Below are 14,406 nucleotides of genomic sequence, written 5' to 3'. Positions count from 1 at the left end.
TTGAGTCTTGTCTTGCCACGTTCAGTACACATTCCCTGTGGTGGGAGTGTAGTAAGTTAGAAGGTGAGTACTTTGCATGCCTTTAAAGATATTAGGAAGCGAGACAGAAATTTAATAAAAGGACATGGGACAGTGTACATTGGTGTAAGTACAGAAAAGTAATTACACAATTTATTCTACCACTGAGGCTGGTGGTACTCTACACACTGTGCCTTTTGGCAGTGGCATATTGCTCACATTCTTAATATGTAACTTGAACCTAATAAGTCACTGATACTTCATGATTACACTTGAGCACTTTTACAAAAAAAAGCCGTTCCCTTTTTGTATTGGCTAATACTTCTGTACTACTCTGAAAGAGAGATATTAGGTAATCTGTCTTTAATAATTTTGAGTGGCAGAAATTTTTGGCTGAAATAAAGGGTTTATGTCTTTTTAAGTTAGAGATATAAAAAATAATGAAACAGTATTTGATCTTTCAGTATATACTGGTTTAAAACTTTTTGTTTAATTACCCCTCAGTATCAGGTATCTTTGTTATTTCCCTTGAAACAGAAAATTAAAAGAAATATTATCCAGGCATTATATCTAGTCTCTTTGGTGAATAAAGGGATTGCAGAAATGTATTGATGTTCACTGTATTTATAGAAGTAGAATTTGACAATTTTTTTTTTGCAAGTAACATAGTATTTGGTTTTGGTTCCTTGTAGAGAGAGGATAGGAGTCACTTTATTTTACTGCATCCACATTTAAGTCACATTGTTGGAAAAATGTGTCATCCAGCATTCTGCAAAATCTCATTACACTAACTATAGTTTTGTAAGTAGTAAATAACTCACTCTTAAGTGAGAGTTGAGTACTTAAATTCTTCACATGACTTTTTGCAGTGCCTGGACATTATTCGGAGGGAAAGAAAAAGGCACGTCTTTGGCTCAAGCAGGTGGTAACTTACTGTTTGGCGATCACTAGAAAAGGCACTTTGTTGCTATATAAACATTTATTACAGCTCATGTGATGTTTCTTTATGCTTTTATTGTAGGAGGTAGTCAGTAACAACATATAATTTGAGCAGTGATGTTTAATTTGGTTTTGTCAGCAGCATTAGTACGTTGTTCTTCAAAAGATCATTAGGAGCTGCAAGGAGTAACTAATACAGGTTACTGACAAACTTGGGGGGAGTCATTTTATTTACTGGACTTGAGAACATTAGTGTGATATTTCAAAGAAGGTTGATGTATTTTGATTTATAGTGCTTTGATTAAATACTATTAAAACACTGGTGGTATAAAAGTACAAAATAACTATGGACTTTAATGTAGCTTCACTGAATTTCTGAGAGGAAAAATTAGATATGAGCCAGCCATGTGAGCTCGCAGCCCAGAAGGCCAACAGTATCCTGGGCTGCATCAAAAGAAGTGTGGCCAGCAGGTCGAGGGTGGTGATTCTACCCCTCTACTCCTCTCTGTTGAGACCCCACCTGGAGTACTGTGTCCAGCTCTGGAGCCCTCAGCACAGGAAGGACATGGACCTGTTGGAGCAGGTCCAGAGGAGGGCCACAAAAATGATCAGAGGAACACCCATCCTGTAAGGACAGGCTGAGAGAGCTGGGGTCGTTCAGCCTAGAGAAGAGAAGGCTCCAGGGAGACCTTATTGCAGCCTTTCAGTACTTAAAGGGGGCTTAAAAGAAAGATAGGGACAGACTTTTTAGCAGGGCCTGTTGCACTAGGAGAAAGGGTAATGGTTTTAAACTAAAAGAGGGTAGATTTAGATTAGATATTAAGGAAGAAATTCTGAGGATGATGAGGCACTGGAACAGGTTGCCCAGGGAAGTTGTGGATGCCCATCCCTGGAAGTGTTCAAGGCCAGGCTGGATGGGGCTTTGAGCAACCTGGTCAAGTGGGAGGTGTCCTTGGCCATGGCAGGGGGTTGGAACTAGATGATCTTTAAGGTCCCTTCCAACCCAAACCATTCTATGATTCTGTGATTTAACAAAGTGGTTGTATTACTTCCTATATGTTTAAAACATTGATATAAATTCATGCTTGTCAGTTCAATATCATATTAGAATTATTACAAACACAGATATGTGAAGATGTGCAAATAATAACATCCATGTCAGTAATTTGAAAACATATGAAGGTACAGGAAATATTCATGGAAGAGACCTAAAATAGGCTATGCTGGTGGTACTCGTATCCCCACTTTTCTTCTATTTTATTCACAATCTAGTTTCCATGGATTTTATATTTATTATATTTGGCTGTTTCCTTTATCACATTAAATTCTGAGGAAAGTCAGGTAATTTCAATTAGCTAAGGTGCATAAAGAGATCTGTGCAAAGTGTCATGTTAGAAGCTCATTGTTTTGTTATGTCACCTATATAGCACTCTTCAGTTTTTAAAATACTGTGTCCTAGAATAAATTTTGCCTTGGCATCTCCAGTTTCAGAACGCTTATATATACTGATTTTCAAATCCATCTCTTTCCTATCCCACTCCGCTGACTGCCCATAACTGTATTTTGATCCCCCCCCCAAATGTACTCATTACTCGAATGAGCTCCTGCTGCCTTGTGAGTGCGTACTCCATGGGCTTTTTCAGCTGATGGTGAGAAATTTATTTATTTGTTATTGACAGGCATTCTCTTTAGAACAGAAATCACAGGTAGCTAAAAACAATTTCGGGGTAAGGGCTGGTTTGAAAGCTCAGGGACTGAAGCAACAGTGGGGCAATCACGTTTTCTAGACACAGAAGCATCTCACTTTGAGCGTTGACAGAATATTGAATAGTACCTTCTAAATCGAGACAGATTACTTTCACGTTTCTCTGGTATTTGTATCTGTCACATCTAGACCATTTTTTATGGTGGATCCATTCCTGTATTTAAACAGTGGAGACTGGGGGTTTCTGGACTTGCTTGTAAATGGTCCTAGTTTCCTCTGAGAGAAGCTGACAGGCACTGCAATGGTTTGTCTTGTAACAGCATGATCCTGATACTGATTTGCTGCAATCCTCCCCCTGTTATACTTCATGCACTTAAACTGCTTGCTGTCTGAGAAGTCCACAAGCACCGCTTGCTGTGCTCTTGCAGACAATTCTTGAGAAAACAGTGTGTTTGGGCAAGAAGCAGACATCAGAGTGATCTCTAGCCAGAAAGATTTAGATTGTAGTAGTCGAGTAAGTCAAAGAAGGTAGATGGAAGTTCAGAATATGTGCTATCTGTCTGTTTTTATATTGCTTATAAACAGCAACATAAATAAATTGTAAAAAAATTTGTTTACAAGAAAGCTGATCAAAAATAAGGGTGTGGAGAAGCAGCACATCTTAATTTAGGCAGATTTTGAAAGAGATCTAAAAACATTTAAAAAGTGCTGGCTGCAGTGTATAATCTGAAGTCGTTTGTTATGAACTGATCTGGAACATGAAAGACCTACTTCTAAGTAGGTTGAAGACTCCCCCTCCCCACATATGTTGGTCTTTAATATCTCTGCAGGGTGTTCAGACAGATTCTATGCAGAATAGTTACAGTAGCTCTTACTTCCCTGATTTTGTAGAGAACTTGCTGGAAGATGGAAGAACAAGCGGGATGAGAACATGACAGTAATGAAAGTAGAGAACATGAAGTTATGCAGTTCAGTTACTTCTTGAAATCCTGTATTTTGCTACACACAAGCACTAGGAAAAAAAGCAGCCTTAATCCGTTAATGGAATGCTTAATTTTTTTTTATTAACACCTGCCAATCTTTTAGGAAACTCTACAGAAAAGCCAAGTGATTTTTGTCCTACATCACGTGTATTTTTTAAAGATGAATAAAAGGTACCTCCCAAGCTTGCTTTGGCTGTCATACACAGGCATTCAAAACCCTAAATAAAATTGAAAAATTTACAATTTCATTCTAGCCTGTTACTTCACTGTTTTCCTAGCACTTTTGCCCTTTCTTTAAACATGAAAGTGTTTCCAGCATAGAATAAAAAACCTAAAAATCTGTGAAAAGATTACATTTAGAATTTAAAAGCATAAGGTCTGCAGATTTTGCACTCAGAGATTACTTGTTGGATTTATTTATATGTAACCAGACCTGGATAGCCAGGAAGCTCCACTATAACGACATACCCTTTTGAATTCACAGACTTACAATTGCTCATAAGCAGAACTAGATCTTCCCAGGGAATGAAGTGAGAGAGAAGAGGAAGAATTTGTTGCTTGTAAAGAGAAATGCAATGTATGGTGAAATAAGGAAAGGAGGGTGTGACAGCTGTGCAGCAGCTGGGGACCGCTATGGTAAAGATGGTCTTGGCTGGAAAGAAGGAAACAGTTGCCAGCCACAGGTTGTGCCAGAAGGACATTTGCAGGTGGAATCAAACACACAACCTGTAACTTCTGCAGATGAAGGGTTCAAGCTGGTTTGTAGGATCTCTTCCCTTCCTCTTTGGTCACATGCCAAATGTCTGTAACCTCCTCTCAGTAACAATAGCATGTGTAAACTATTCTCACTTCTGACATGAAGTTCAGAATGGCAATAATAACTTACAATATCTGTGAAGTCTTATGCTGGGAGGCATTCATAGCATTATGTTAACATTTCTGTCAGGTAATGTGATTTAGTTGTAAAGTAGTTGTCAGGTGTTGCTGTTCAAGAGAAAAGATGATTTATTTTGCTCGGTTTGTTTTGGTTTCCTCTATAGTTAGCTACATGATAATATCTAACCAAACGCCTAACCAAAATATAGATGAAGATTTCTTAGCTGTCAAAAAGAGTGGGCAAGTCAAAAATATTGACGAGTCCCTTAAGAACAAAGAGAGGTAACTACTGAGTTGAAATTGTGTAGTTTTCTCTCCAAAAAAGGACAAAAGCTTCCTGGGGTGCAGGACAAATTCGGATCAATATCTCCCAATAATGCTGAGATCTGAGAAGTTTTATTCCAGAATTCCTAGAGAAGATTAGCTCTCAAAATGTATATTTTTAACTCCTCTACTCTCTATTTTCACTTTCTTTTCAGGTGATGTTTTTCAAAAGAAAGGGTTTAGTGGGAGAAACCTTTGTTTCTGTAGACCAATGTGGGCTATGAAGGGCAAGAAAGAGACTGTTCAGCTGCAGATGAACCATTCTGCAGTAGCTTTGTTCTCCCTCACTCTAAATGAGGTAGTCAACATACTGAAGCAGGTAGTGGGAGAATTTCGCTGTAGCATTTTAATAATTTTGGCACTACACTTTTAGAGAAGCACATTTTTAGGGAAAAGGCAATCATTCAAAGCAAAATGGTAGCTTTTTCTGTGGCCTTGCCATCTGAGAGAAGTACCTTCAGTTTTCTTAGTAGAACACAGTAACAGACGCTAAGTTGCTTGCTGAAGAGGAAAAAGAAGTAATGAAATTAATGACCTTGAATCCAATTAGGATGTAAAAGGATTAAAAGACTTAGAGTCTAAATTGAGAGAATTTGATCAATCCTAGGAAAAGCTATCAAAAATATATTTTTCTCAACACCAGAAGTGGCTAACGATGTGCTATTTTCAACACAAAACCACCTGGAAATGGGAAATACCCACTGCTGAAAAATCAGATCCTATTTTCATATGTTAAACTAGATTTCGCAGAACAATTTACAGATGTTGGTTTGTCTGCCTTTACTGCAGCATATTGCTAAATATGGGGCATTCAACTATTCCTTCCTGTTTATACAGTGCTTTGCACATTGCTGGCTGCATTACTGTTTGCTCCTTTCATAAACTTCCTTCTTTTGTGTCTGGTCGCAGTTGACACCCAGGTCTAACAAGGCCACGGAGAGCAGCTACATGTGCTTCAGTGTAATACTGCAAAATCTTTTTATGTTGGAACTGTTTGTTTCAAGCCGATGCAAATGTAACAAACAGACTTACTTAGTAAAATGTAATTTTACAAAGCCTAAATATTTTGTCCAATTTTATCTTTTCGGTTTTAACAAACTCTTTTTTCTATCCTTTCTAGGCCTTTGCCAACGTCCTTCATAGTTCTTTTATATCAAAGGCTTGTGCCTTGCTCTGGTAAGACCACAAATAATATGGAACAAAGGCAGAAGGATTGTTCTTGTTCAGTAAAAGTGCAGTGAAATCAGAATCCAGGGTTCAGTGGGAGGTGGGAATTGGTGCCATAGACAGCAGTGGCCAGAGCCTGCCCATTAGAGCCCACCTGAGTGGGTTGCTCCATCTTATAGGGCCACCCGCCACCCCCCTGCTGGAGAAGACCCCTTTGGTCCTTCTCCTTGGGTGGGCCCTAGGGGATTCAGGTTGTTCCTTGGAGGCTCGTGGAGCATGAATTCAAAGTCTAGTTTTCCTGGGGATAACAGAGTAATTCACTGTAGTTGTAGGGTACATGAAAATAAAGGAATCATGATGAATTCTTATCATGTTCTGAAATAAGATAGGCATGAAACAAATATGAAGAACAACAGTTATAGGGCTTTCTAAAAAGACCTTGTAGTAATTATTTCCACTCTACTCTCTTTGTATTTTCTTAAGCATTTTTAGGCATTTAAAGTATATTTCCAAGCAACAAAGGAAATTGTTCTTCCTAAAGAGGTCCTTTATTTCATTCTTCTATTTGGTACTGTGATCCCTACCAGGTGACTGAGAGCTAACTAACCAAAATTAAATCCTCTTCTGATGTTCTGAGTCTCCATCTTACCACTGTCATGTAAAAAGTACATGCCATTTGGTACAGCCACAAAAATCTTCTTGACCTCTGCTCATCACTAAAGGCACCTCCATTTTTTTCCACCAGGTGTGCTGCTGAGTGGATTTAAAAGACTACCCTGCCCAGCCGAACCATCAAATCCATACAGTCTGTTCACTGTGCTATTACAACTTGGTAGGATTAACAAAAGAAACATAAATTCCAGCACTATTATGTAACAATGACATCAGTGTATGAAAGGCCCTGTGTTTTTAGTGTTAAAATACAGAATAATACCTTTTTACTCTTTAGAATAATCAAACATTTCAGAGAACCAGACTTTACTCTGAGAAATTCTGTTCTGTCCTGTTCTGTTCTGTTCTGTTCTATTCTATTCTATTCTATTCTATTCTATTCTATTCTATTCTATTCTATTCTATTCTATTCTATTCTATTCTGTTCTGTTCTGTTCTGTTCTGTTCTGTTCTGTTCTAGTCAAGTGACAGTTGAATATTAAGGATAATGAAGTCTAACTGTATATTTTTCCAAAAGCATGATGAAATTTAATACTTAAAAAATAAGATTATACTTATATAACATATAATTTTAATACACATTATATATATTAAATCATGGCTTGGGGAGACTTTTCATCCACTCTATTAAGGACTTTGGGAACAGACATACAGATATGATTTGGTATGAAGGCCACAATCTATTTAAATTGTTATTGCCTATTGCTAGGAGCATATCCCTTTAAAAAGCAAGGACTCGCTATAAAAACAAACAAACAAACAAACAAACAAACAAACAAAAACCAAAGAAAAAATGCCAGATTCTGCACCTGGAACAGAGTAACACCAGGCACAAGTATAAATTGGGAGAGGGGTGGCTGGAAAGCAGCCCTGCAGAAAGGGATCTGGGAGTGCTGGTGGGCAGCAGGCTCAATAGGAGCCAGCAGTGTGCCCTGGTAGCCAAGAGGGCAAACAGCATCCTGGGGTGCATCAAAAACAGCATCACCAGCCAGTCAAAAGAGTTGATTATGCCGCTGTATTCAGCATTGGTGCAGCCGCACCTTGAGTTCTGTGTGCAGTTCTCAGCCACACAATTTAAGAAGGATGTGAAGGTCCTTGAATGCGCCTAGAGGAGGGCAACAAAGCTGGTGAAAGGCCTGGAAGGAATGTCCTATGAGGAACAGCTAAGGACTTTGGGCTTGTCTAGTTTGGAGAAAAGGAGGCTGAGGGACAACCTTACTGCTCTCTACAGCTTCCTGAGGAGGAGGAGTCGGGAGGGAGGTGCTGATCTCTTCTCCCTGGGATCCAGTGGTAGGACGCATGGGAATGGTTCAAAGCCGTGCCAGGGCAGGTTCTGACAGGACATTAAGAAGCATTTCTTTACCGAGAGGGTGATCAAACACTGGAACAGGCTTCCTAGAGAGGTGGCCGATGCCCCAAGCCTCTCAATGTTTAAGAGGCATTTGGACAATGCCCTTAAAAACATGCTTTAACTTGGTCAGCCCTGAAGTAGTCAGACTGTTGGACTATATGATTGTTGTACGTCCCTTCCCACTAAAATATTCTATTCTATTCTATTCTATTCTATTCTATTCTATTCTATTCTATTCTATTCTATTCTATTCTATTCTATTCTATTCTATTCTATTCTGGCCTGGCCTGGCCTGGCCTGGCCTGGCCTGGCCTGGCCTAATATGCTGCAGCCTGACTCCCTGATTAACTTAACTCATTTCTTAATGGATCTTCATTCCTTCTTCTACAGAAGACAGAGCAGTTGACATTCTGTAGAAGAAGAGGACCAGGCCAAGTTGCCCGCTAATTTAATCACATTGACATTGTACACCTGTCAACAAAGTTTCAAAAGTTTTCTTCTGGCTTTCTCCAGGCTTTTGTTATTTTAGTTTGAAGGGCTCAGAAAATATGGCGTCTTTTGGAGTAAAATGTTGGCAAGTATTATGCTTTGAAAATTTGATTTCAGTGCTGGGTACACATGCTGCAGCAGCCTCATCTAGGTGCTCACTTTCAGAGATTTTCAAAATGCCATTTTGCCAATCCTTTGCTCTCCAGTCATTGCTTTTTCTTCTGTTTCTAAGATATTAATGTTTTCCTTTTTTCTTTAATAATACTTAATATTTATCAGCCGTGCTATTCAGCTTATTTTAAATATCCTTTCTAGTATATGCACAAATAGAAAAGAAGTGGAAAGAGTAGGATGACTGGTTGCTGTTCAAGAGATAAGAAACTGGTTTTCCCTGTATTGAAATGGGGCCAGTAGAGAAATGGGGTCTGAAGCAAAACGAAGGATTCTATATTCTATCAACAAAATTGTCAAGTAAGAAATCATAAGTGTTCCTTGCATACCTATCCAGAGGGTTAGGAGCTGAATACCTGAGGATTTTCAAAACTAGTGACACACTGAAGAACCGAGCACGATTTTCAAATTTCCACTTCGGCTGCACTACTGAGTGAAAACTCTCACTGGCTGCATATAATCAGATTGCATTCACTTGTGAGGCTAAAATTCCTGCAGACTGATTTAAAGATAATTCTTACAAGGCATAGCATCAGGGACCAACATCATCTCCCAGAAACTGACACCGTGATCACGTATATCCAATCTCTGTTTTAGAGGTAATGTTAGTGGGATTGAGTCTTATCAAAGGCTAAGATCTCTATAAATGGCAAGTCAAAATGAGATTATTTTTTGAAGGTTTGAATACTGCCCAGTGACCGTCTTACTGTTATGTTCTGAATGACTAATTTTGATCTAATTATTGTATTTGATAGATAGTGGTACTATCAAATTCACTTCACTGTACTGAGACACTCATTCCAGTATGCCTAAGGCTACTGCTTTAAATAGGATTTCAGAAGCATAGATATGAACATTGAGATATACTTTTTTGGTGGGAGACGAGAGAAGTCCTGCAAAGCCCTATTGTCTCCCATTTTCTTTCCACAGAAAGTGACAATGTGTCCCTTCAAAATGCTGACAAGCACAGCAGCCTGCTTTGACTGCTGTTTGGGTCCCAGCCCTCTCCAAAGTCCTCTGTTGGCTCCTAGGGGCACAGAAGATATGTAACTTCTTAGAGGAGCTGGTCCTTAAAGTATGCATATATAGTAAATGGACATGCAAGTTTAGCAGAGAAACCTTTGAAGGGGCTTTGGCAGGGAAGAAACGGGCCAGAGCTGTAGAGAGGGGCTGTAGGTGCCTGTTGGTGGGACAGCACGTGTGTCCAGCTTCCAAAATGTCATGCTGCAACTCACCTAGTTTAAACCCAGGTGCCACAGACCATGTTGGTTGTGAAGACCTGGCAACGCCGCTTTCACTGTGACTAACAATGCACATGCTTCTCACCAGGAGCTCATGTAACCTGCCCCGAAGCCCACAATGGCAAGTCCTCACTGTTACTCATCTTCTGCTAAACAGGACAAAGCTGCCCTGGACACTTACACATGCCATTTTTGCACTATTTCAATGGTAGGTATTGACAACCAAGGAAAAATTAGGAGGATTTCTGGATGATGTTTATGCTAATAAAACTGCCTTTATTACTTTTTTCTTTTCCTTAAGTGTTACTGGAAAGAGACTGTTTAGACCAGATGCACAAAGGTAATTATGGAGCATGCATTTAGGCAGTTGTCTAGATTGCCACTAAAATTGATAGGAATTTAGGCACTTTTGTAGCAGCTTTTCAGGACTTTAATTCTTCTGAGCATGTGCATTACAAGAGTGAGTGGTGAAGTAATTGGCTGCTCTTTTCTTCACTCCATCCTTCAGTACATGGGGCGAACCTGTTCACAGCTGTGTAGAAGAAATTCTAGTATTTTTACAAAAGTCCTTAGAAGATCTCCTGTGAATAGGGCAGGAATAGAAATGATGGATGCCTAATTACAATAAGGAAATATCAACTGGCCCCTGCCTCTGCTACAAAATTCTTCTACGATGATAGCCAGGTCACTTCAAAGAAACTTTCCACAGGTAAGTCATTACCTCTGTGTTCTTTTACTTTTGCTTGCCTGACTTGAGACACCTCTGAATGCCCACAAGTTCTGAACATTCACAAATGCAAACAAAGTCCCTAAGAGTGAACTGGTTTGCTCCTGTACTGTGAAAAATCGGTCCTGAAGTGGAAGCAGGCATCAAACTTCATGAATTTTGTCTTTGCCTTTGCGCTCGGTAATATTTGCTTCACAGAGGTGCTACAAGATTAATTCATGTTTGTGAAACAGACTGTACAGTGACGAACACTGGAAGCCTGTGAGGACGTTAATTCTCTTTGCTTTAGAGCAAGATTCAAGGAGTGTGCAGTGAATATTATTCTTGGCTAACAGAGAAGCTTGAGATGCTAGGTTGATTGTTTCTGGTCTTCTGCCTGAACAAAAGGTATTTACATTATTGCCTCAGGTATTTAGCTCTTCTCCCTTCCCAGTAAATTAGAATGCAAAAGATTTGGAAAGAGTATTCCACAATACTTTAGCTTTTCTAAGGAAGGAAGAGTGTGAGCAGTCAATTGCTGTTTTACCAGGATAGCCATGAAGAAGAACAGCAGCAACTCCTGTCTTCCTCAAGCCTTTGAACATTGCAGGATATCTCCAGTCCTGTTTAAAAGAAGTAGTTATTACTTTCCTTTTGAAATTGCTTTTGCCCCCTCTTGGAAATGAAGGTCTAACTGTAGTAAGAAAAACATCTCAAATTCAGAATGCTTTCTGAGATTGAAGAGATAGAAAATATTGGTGAAGGCAACTTGCAGAAAATCAGGACCATGATAAAGTGTGTTTATAATTATTTGACTGCTTATTTAGATTACTTCATATTCTACAGAAGGCATGCCCAGTGCTGCTACGTGCAGCTTCAAGTTAATACAAATAGAAGTACAGTTAAGTAGATTATTCCAAGAGCCCAGTGGTTTACATGGATAGTGATTTGGCAAGGCCCTTAAGTATACATTTGATTATAATAGCAGCATGTAATTTTTAGATATCCTGACACCTAGTGGAATTTATTGCTCCAAGCAGAATATCTGGCTTCATCTGCCCGTACAGTGACTGGGGAAATGAAGGAAGTTAAGCATCCCATTCTTGGATACAATAGCAAGATACTCCCCTGGGCAGCTGCCTAAGCAATGCATTAGAAAAAATGTGAAAAAAGACCGGCCTGAGCCCAGCCCCTTTCAGAGACGTGCTTACAAAGTTGGTTGTAAAGTGATGCAGGGTCCCTGATTTGGGTTCTGGTTTTGAGCTTTGGAAGATTTTCTAGTGACAGACGTAGAAGGATCTGAGCAACTTGGATTCAGAGTTTCTCAAAAGGGATTTGAATCTGCATCTACTATGTGTACTCTCTAACATGCAATTAATTAGCAAGTGGATGGTGACCTTGTGTTCATCCATGTTGCACTAAATAATTAAACCTTCGATGGACTGAGGATGGCAACAGTGTATGAACCCATGGGAAACTAGGAATATAGGGGAACATCTGGAGTAGAGTCCTGTCTCCTGTCACAAGCTGGCTGAGCTCTCTCTTAAGGCTTGATAGGTATTCCTACTATTCCTATTTCAAATATATTCCAGAACCTGTTTTTCCTCTCCTTTTTTTTTTTTTTGTTTGTTTTGGTTTTTGTTTGTTTGTTTGTTTTAACCTGGTGACAGTATTGTGTTTAGTTTAAATGAGTTTCTGATCGTCATTCCTGTGATGTGAACAAGCCAAAATCTTTCAGTGTCTTCTCAGAAGGCAGGAGCTGGTTGTTCCTTTTCATGTATCTGTTTCAGTTTAAGTGTTATTATAAACAGTTGTTTTTATATATATATATAATATAACTGTTGTTATAAACAGTTATTTAACTGTTAACAGTTTAATATCTATTCCTTGAACATGAGTATTGCACAACCAAGGACAGATATAGTCCCACCATGATTTGTACAGTAGCTTTTAACATCTCTGTATCTTCTGGAATACTTTGGCTGATACCTTACAAAGTCATATAAATATTATATGAATTTTAATGGCTTTATCACATTGGTATTATATGGAAGTAATTATTAGTCTTTATAAATTTATCATCCCACACTTTGCACTAATTATTAATCCAGGCCTTGAAGTCATTCAGTTTTCCCTTACTGATTTTCTGCTTTACTTTGGTGTTATGTCTCTCAGCTTCGTAACTTCAGCACATTTTAGCCTGTTTCTGCATTTGCACTGGATTGTTCACTAGAACTAATGTTTTTGTTTTCATAATCTGCATACACGCTATACCTCAGCTCTCAATGAAAACCTCACTCAGCTGACTCACAATACCAGACCATCACTAGTATTGCAGCCACAATGCTGTAGGCGGTGGCAAAGAGACGCTGCCATTCAGTAATAATAGCTCAATAATAATAGCACAGCACTTCGGCAGGAGGTGCAGGTGAGGGAAGTACCAGCAAGTATCTAAAGATTATATTCCTCCAGGGCAGTACTTCGGCACGTTGGTGAGAACTTGTGAAGGGAGAAGACTGCATGTGTTGGGAGAAAATGCGGGCCGCGCAGAAGAGGTGACGAAAGCTTCGCTAGAGCCTTCTGTGTGCCGAGACTGGAGGGCTGGGTTGTCATGAAAGGCCAAGTAAGTATAATCACGCCGATAACACAGGGTAAGGAGGTGGAATGGCCCCTGCGGAAAAGGAAAACACTGTGACCTTTACCAAAAAGGTAAACAGAAGTAGGGCTCAGCAGATTGGGAGAGCTGTGCCAAAGAGCCATGCGCTCTTGGGCACTTCAAGAAGTACAGCCAGGTGCAGTCCTCTCACACCACAACTGTGTAAATATACTAGGACAGACTTCTGGAAACGGCCAGGCATTGTTACTTTACACAGGGAAAAATAAGAACACGAGGGTGATGTTTGTTACTCAGAAAAGTCACTGTAGTGGGTTGTAAGAAATACTTAGAAGACCTTTCAATGCAGGGATAAAGGACTACAGAGATGGGTGCTACTGTCCCTGGCCTCACGAGAGCCAATGACGCCACATTACTTCACTCTGGTAACCACAAGTGCCTCTGCCTGACCAAACTTTTGACGGTGGTGATACCAGCAGTGTCCTATGTAGGTGGCTGAACTTCATGGCAGAAACCAGCCTGATCCAGATTAAGGACTTGCAGAGTCTGCTGTCAGCTCGTGGCCTCTAACTAGTTTCTTTTTATTGTGTTTTTGCTTTAAGAACAGTTCTTGAAGAACACCATGAATGGCCTGGTGGTTCCCCTGTCATGAACCCATCCTCGCACTTCATTTCTGTGCCGAAACATGCGTGGAAGTGCTTAAATGAAATCTCAGCACATATCTCCACTGTATCTTTATGATATCCAAGAGTCCTCCCGATCCCTCTTAGCTGGGGAAAGCAAACGTGTGTGTGTGGAGCCAGGGCAGGACAGTGCGGCTCCGCTGGCTGCAGTCGGAGAGGTGTGGGAAAATTGTAGTGCGGGTCCGTAATTTCAGGATCACCCTTCACACATCAAAACGCCCGAATTCTGTCCCACGGCCGGCAGCTCCGCTGCCCCCAGCGCCGTGAGGGAGGGGAGCGCCCCTCGCAGCGGCGGGCAGCGGAGAGGAGCCCGACGGACGGCGGCGCGGCGGGATGCCGGTGCCCGCCCCCTCCCCTTCCCGCTCCCGCCTCCTCCCGCCCGTTCCCTCGTTGCCGCCAGGCGGCGCCGCGAGGCCGCCGGAAGCGGGGCGGGCGCTGAGGGCGGCGGGACCCGCCCGCTCGCCCGC

Source organism: Chroicocephalus ridibundus, chromosome 1 (assembly GCF_963924245.1).
Source record: "Chroicocephalus ridibundus chromosome 1, bChrRid1.1, whole genome shotgun sequence".
NCBI classification, from domain to species: Eukaryota; Metazoa; Chordata; class Aves; order Charadriiformes; family Laridae; genus Chroicocephalus; species Chroicocephalus ridibundus.
This window is presented reverse-complemented; position numbering follows the sequence as displayed.